The sequence below is a fragment of the Artemia sp. Qi Xiang Cuo genome, chromosome 13 (assembly GCF_049724085.1).
Source record: "Artemia sp. Qi Xiang Cuo chromosome 13, ASM4972408v1, whole genome shotgun sequence".
Lineage (NCBI taxonomy): Eukaryota > Metazoa > Arthropoda > Branchiopoda > Anostraca > Artemiidae > Artemia > Artemia sp. Qi Xiang Cuo.
In genome coordinates this window covers 7,511,317-7,518,774 of record NC_142806.1, presented here as the reverse complement: position 1 = coordinate 7,518,774, position 7,458 = coordinate 7,511,317, and positions in this window count along the sequence as shown.

Genomic DNA, 7,458 nt, shown 5'->3' with positions numbered 1-7,458 from the left:
CAACTTGTAACTGTGACTGCTTTTATTGGGAATGGCGACTTTTTCTACACAATTACTTTAAGGTTATGTTGAGGGATATGTTGAATAAGATCAAAATACACTATGTGTATGTTTGTTTTCAAATAGAAACATCAGCAAGATCTTAGGAAAAGCTGAGTTCCATTACCCTGGGGTAATAGAACAAAGAGTAGAAAGAAGTCCCTGGAGTCTCCAGTTGAACGCTGGCTTTGTGGAAACGTGGAACTTTCTTGGTAACTAAATGGTTTTATATATTTAGTGGTATCCTTATACCAACTACATAAACGTCCTGCACAAGCAATCTTCCGACTCATTATATATTTTATGCGGCAGCCCATAATAGAATAATTATTTTTAAAAAAGGCTTGTGATGATAACAAAAACATAATATTTCAAATAGTTTTTTTTTGTTTTTTAACTAATAACTGCTACTTCCTATACACGATGTTAAATGTCATCGTAATCTCAGGTTACAATCATGACTGACATTATAGCAGAACTATATGATAACGTCAGTTGAAACTCGGTTTATTTCTATACTTTATCAATGGCAACGCTATAAGATTACCCATAGTAAAGAGCCATAAGGCTTCAATAAATTATTATTCTTTATATATTTTTTTAATAATAAATAGGTCAAAAATCAAATAACTATGCGTCCTGGGTTAGAAATGCCGGGTTAGAAGGCCCAAAGCCCCCGAAGCAAGGGCTGTAAATTTTGCAAGTTTTCAATTGCTAACCTATAAAGTTTTTTTATTGGGAAAAAAGGGTATGTTTGGACATGGATATTCTAGACCTCAAGAGGTTATATAATTTAGATAATTTCGGAGACCCCACTGCCTTTTCATGACGATAAATAAAAGGTCAAATAGGGATAAAATCCTTTTAATAGACAGTGATAATGATAACAGTCATAGAAATTCACAAAAATACCAGATATTTCGGTCACATATGCAGTGACCGTCATCAGTTGTAAAACTACTGATGACGGTCATAATCAGTTTTGCTACTGATGATGGTCACTGCATATGTGACTGAAATATCTGGTATTTTTGTGAATTTCTATCACTGTTATCATCATCACTGTCTATTAAAAGGATTTTATCCCTATTTGAACTTTTATTTATCGTTATATTATTATTATTCTGGGGGTGGCAAAACTCCCCACAGGCCTTTTTCAAGGGTTGTTAGTTAGGAAAGTTTCCCAAAATTACCATACATGCTTTTTGGGGAAAAGAAATCATGTTTTATCCTTGGTCTTCTCCAAAAAAGGCTTTTGCTTGCTGTTTTCAGAAAGGAATGTCAGCAACATCCAGGAACGGATGAGAGGACGTTGAAGAGTGATTCGAGGGCAACCAGCCCCCGCTCCTCCTACCATTTTAGGGGGTCCTCTACTCAACACTGATTGAAATTCTGGAACTGTCATTTAGTGCAAACTAACCATACGGTCCAACAGCTATTCGTCCAAGGATGTCTTGCCCCCCACAGCCCCATGATAAGGATTGTAGATTATGCAATAGGACCTTCGTTTATATGTAAGATCTATAATTAGGAAAAGCAGAGACGTTTGATTCTGGGTGTTGCCGAAGAGGCTAAGAATATTGAAGTTAAACTTTGAAGAATTTTAGGAGGTATGTTAAAACTAAATCAAAAGGCACTATGTGCATCAAGTTTATCAGATGAGAGGATCTGCATTGTTATTGCACTTGATTCTTTTGAACGTGAAATCAATATTATAGAAGCAGGAGAGCACATAAAATGCAGTTTATTCTTAGGGCACTGAAATCAATAAAAGTAATCAAAATATATTACTTTTAAATCCTTTCTTATACCACAGTGATTGTCGGGAATGAGAGGTTGACATCGCTTGCTAGAGGATGCACCTATTATTTGCTTTTGATTATTTCTTACCAGGGGCGTAGCCACAGAATTCTTATTTTTTTTGTTGGGGGGGGGGTTGAGGGGGTGAGATTGAAGGAGGGAAGAGTCAAGCAGTAGTGAAGAAAAGTAACTATTTAACAAACTCGGTACTTGGTGAATTTAAAAACATTATGCAATGCATTATAAACAACAAACACATATTAAATAATATATTATAATAATATATTAAATAATCATAAATATAAGTGCTGGTGCTCGGCTTTGACTAAAATTGTCAACATTGAGCTACCGCTGACGACAGTAGTATAGCGTATACAAGCTTTCAAGTGGTTAAAGGTTAATGTCGTATACGCACATCTTTTTTCAGCCAGATTCACCACTAATGCTGCAGTAGATATCCCCCTCCACCTCCCTCAACGCCCACGACAAGAAGCTCAATCTAATAATAAAACCAAGATCTATTCTAATAGCCCCGGGTACTGTGCTATTCATTTGCTTGTAATTTGAATGGATATTGACTCTGTAACATTTAATTTGTTGTAGTAAACTTATAATGTATGTGATTTATTGAAATATTATTTATGATTTCTTATTAAATTGATTTGCTTGTGGGTTTACTAATTTATATTTACAAAAACTATTGATATCAGTGGGCCAAAGCCAAAACAAAAATTAAAGGCAGTGCAATAGCGTTGTCTAAGTAAAGATACAGGATAAGCCAAAATATTACCATAGATTGTCAAACATTATATTGTGATATATTCCCCACATTTAAATAATGACATTTATTTTAAATTTGGAAATATTTGAAAATAAAGCTAGAATTATTAACTTATCCGTTGGGCATCGTTAGGCAAAAAATATCCTGTAAAATCTGAATAATAATGCTTGGCATCATTACGGCAGAAATCTTAAATTAATTAAAACTGCCAGGAATGCTGATTGGATGGAAAAATTGACTCCTAAATTTTGAAAATCACATTCCTCTTTGTATCATTGTTAAAAAACAAATCTGTAAAAATCACACAAAAGTTTTTCTTGTGTAAATCAGGGCATGGGGTAAATATTTCCGGAGAGGGTTAAACTGAATATTTTTTTTATGTCTATAATTCCCTTCAGAAGCAAAGCACTGTCTCCTAGTACTGCATGATGAAACTGATAAAAATAGAAAAAGAGAATGGGTTTGTACCGCTTATACGTGCACACAAAATTTCTAAATTGTGAGAAAAATATACTTATTTTTTTTCAATTCACTTTATTCTGTTCTCAGCAGACATTTTGTACAGCAGGTTGATGCAGAGATAAATGTCCAACAAGTAGCGCTGGCATTTTGTTAAATGTGACTAGTTTCAATCATAATTTTTAGCATTTTTATGTCAGGTATTTTTTTGGAGCTGGTTAAAAGAAATATTTAGAAAAAAGAAAATAGCGAGAAGCCAGCATGGTATTAGAGGTAGTTCAATATTTTAGCGTTAGTACGTGAATCCAAGACGCAAGGAATAGGACGTTATCTGTGCTTAGTGGGCATTTCAATGACAAATAGGAGGATCGGAGTTTCAATTAATTACAGGAAATAAAATTTAAAACAATTAAATGACTCCTGGAGGAGACCCCACATTATCAAATTCCATGAACAAACTACAACCGATTTGACCTATCTAGTTATAGTGCAAATTTCATTATAAAAAGCACTAAGTCTTATTTTCTTTTTCAATGATTTCTTTTTCATTCAGGAAATTGTATTCACTGTAAATCTACTTTCTTATTCTTCAATGATTCTATTTCTGTCCTATTAGCAGATGTAGAGGGTGTATTCATTTCCACTTTTAAAAGTTTTAAAACAAAAGAATCTATTCTTGAACTGATATATTTTAGGAAGTAACAGCACTTTAAATATCAGGGGGAAAAATTGACCTGAGCAAATATAGCAAAACAGGAAGCAAAGAAAATGTTTCAATTTTGTCATTAACTATGCTCGCTGTTTTACTTAATGATAAGGTTCCAAAGACAGTATATTTGGAAAAATATTTATGTGGAATATATTATGAAGTGTAATGGACTGCTATTTTTCTAATTTTCCTCATGTTAAAAATAAGCATGGATTAACAAGAAAAAATTATCTGCTCAAAATAAAGAGCGAATTTGACACTTAAAACGAGCGACAGTTCTAAAGCTACTTAATGAATTGTATTTTTTTCCAAATTATTGGGGGGGGCCAAAGCCCCCCCCCTCTGTCAACGACGCTCCTGCTTCTGACAACATTACGTATTTATACTTGTGTCGCTAAGTTAATTGAATTTAAGTTAACAGATTCTGATAAAAACTTCAAAATCTCGGTTATTATGAGCTCAAAAAAAGATTTATCCATTAAGAATTTGACGCATGAAGCATGATTTTACTTATCAAGAAAAAACTATCAAAGCTTGTGGAATGGGAGAATATTAAAGTCAATTCATAAATTATTTTGAGTTTAGACATTCAATTGAAATAAACAGTAACATCAAGACTTTAAATATATATATTTTTTATATATAAAGAAATATCATAAACTGAATATTTGTATAATAAGATAATAAGATTGTAGACAATAAGATAATTACAAAATTAATATAATAAGAGTGTCCAATGTACAGGAGTTAGCTGATTTTGTTAGCAGATTCTAACAGTAATTTCAAAATTTAGATTACTTTGAGCCCAAAAAGGATTTATCCATTACAAAAGTTACATAACTGATATTTCAAGATTGGAATGAACTTTTCAATTTGAAATTTAAAAGATTATTGAATGGGACAATATTGAACTAAATTTCATAGATTATTTGAGGTTAGACATTCAATCGTAAGTTAAGTTCAATATTCATTTTCTCTGGCCTGATTCACTTAAAGAGACAAAACTCGGGGTGATTTTGGATGATTCCTTAACTTTGGAAAAAGTAACATTTGTTAAAAAGTAACAGTTTATGGTAACAAAATGTAAATGATGGGCAACTCGACACAGTTGAGACTGAAAATCTCAAACGTATAATTTTGAGAACAGTAAATATATCGAAAGAAATAAATTTTTATTCTGATTCCAAATGAATAAAACTAATTAAGTTTAAAGTTACCCATAAAAATCTGTGAGCCTGAGAAACTTTGACTTATTTTACAAAAGGGAGGAGCCGCCTTTTAAAGTCCATTGATCCGAATGATGATCACAACAAAACTTTTAGTATTTTAGGAAGCCTTATTTTAAAGGTTTCAAGCTCTTAACTGCAAAAGTATTTAAATTTTAAATTTTCACCAGAAGAAAGGTCATGGATGTGTGTTTCTTTGTTCTTTTGCTTTGTTTTCCCTCGAACCCGTCATCTTAAGAAAAATAGGAGAGAGCTCAATCGAACCGAAACCAAAAGCTCTGATGCCCTTTCTGAGTGACCAAAAGATTGGAGGTCAAGTAGCCCAGAATCAAATGTATATTTTGACAAAAATTTACAATGAATCATCAGATTGATGATGATAAAAATAACGTATTCTTATGATGTCACATTTGAGTGACTCCATTGCCTAATTCCATGCAGTTTGTTTTTGCTATTAGAACTAATAGAAGGCTATTTTTTCCTGTGTGTAATGAATTCAAGCTTAAAACGAACATAAAGCATTATTGATAGACAAGTAAAATCTAGAACGAACAAAAATCATGAGACAACGTTTTACTGTTGTCTATAAGAAGGGCCAAACGGTTTCAATGTATTATTTATTTATTGTTTTGGTCGGTTGTAACTCGTTAATGAGTCAGTTATTCTGTTTAACTTGCTAGCAAGTTTCAACTTTTTTCTTACACATGCAGTATTTATTTGCACCAGTATCTTGAAATGCTTTTAGAGTTGACACGGGTGGTAAAGTGTCTTACCATCCTAAAATATCTAGCCAAACTATTAGGTATCTAGGAATTCCAGCTTTATTTGACTCACCTGTTTCTATTGTAAAATTTCTGTATTCTTTCCATTTCTTTTATTGTATCTTCATTGCTAAGTATCTTTCCTATAAGCTAGTTACAGTCCAGTTCTTTGACTTGTAATCATGGTTACAGCTGCAGCTGCGACTTAGTGAATAATACAAAAAAAAAAACTAGATCATAGTAATGAAAAACAATTTAGAAGAAAAACTGGCAAGTTAGAAAAATTACTATTCCTAGCTGATTCTGGAATAATAACCATTATCTAAATTAATTATAATAGTAAAATATCATTCTGAAAACAACTTAAAGGATATTTTCAAAAATAAACTAACAATCCAATGAAAATGGTGTCGGACAGAAACAAAACTGCCCGATTGGTATCAGGGACGTACGCAGGGGGGGGCCACGGGGCACGCCCCCCCCCCGAAATTTCAAGATTTTTTTATTTTCTCACAATTTTCTGATTTTTCTCACAGAATAATGGTTTTTAAGGATTTGCCCCCCCCCGAACCGAATTCTTGCGTACGTGCCTGATTGGTATCATCATGGCTGAAAACATTGCACAGAAAACTCATAGTTTCCTAGCTTGTGCAATAAGGAAAATCACTTTTTTGCCTTGGCAGCACTGCTGTGGCCTGTTTTTTTTTCTTCAGCTAGCGGGCATTTGAATGTCATAGAATGCTGTTTAAGGGCTCATTATGAAGGAAATTTCTTCATATATTTAATTTTTTAATTAACAAAGCACAAACTTTAAAATAAAATCAACTTTTAACAAAATCATAATGAAGACGGCAATCGAATCGATGCGAAATTAACTTATTCTTTCGAGGAAGTCAACTCCCCTGATAGACAACTGATTAATTGACTGTACATCCCTGTATTTTCGATGTACTGAACATAACCTATAATGAACTAACGAATTTCTGGTCATTTCGTACGTTTTCATTGTTTTTTATTTTTTTTATTTTTTTAAGCAGAAATATCAGGCAGTACAATAGCGCTACCTAAGTAAAGAACAAGGTTGCCACATTTTGTTTTTATTTTTTTATTTTTCCTTTCTTTTCACCAATACCCTTCGCGGGGAAGGAGTTGTTGTAAATAATTCAGAAGGGGCTCATTTGATTTTAAATTGAAGGTTCTAATGCTCTTTTTAAAAGTTCGTCGAATCAAAATTTTAAGATGGCTATTTTGTTCAGCATAGGGGAAAGTTCCATTATCTAAGCCTCTTTTGATGTCCTTTGGGGTACAAAAAGGATAAGGGCAGTCAGCTGAAACAAGGAATGTTGAATCGGGTGTTAAACTAAATCAAAACACGATAGATTGTCCATGCATATTGTCAAAAGGGCTTGTCTCGGGAATGGCTTAGAGTATTTAGTTGTAACATTCAGGGAATTATGAGGGGGTTAGTCAGTAAAAAAAAGAAGAATGAAAAATCTGCACGCTACTGCTACTACTACCACTACTATTACAACTACTACTTCTATTGGGACTGCTGCTAAGGAAAATAAGGCGAGAATTTTAGCCAATGTTGAGGAGGAATCCAAACTAAATCAATATACACTATTTACAAACAGGTTGTCAAAAAGGTGTATCAGCAACATCTTAGGAACTGCTTTTTGTCTT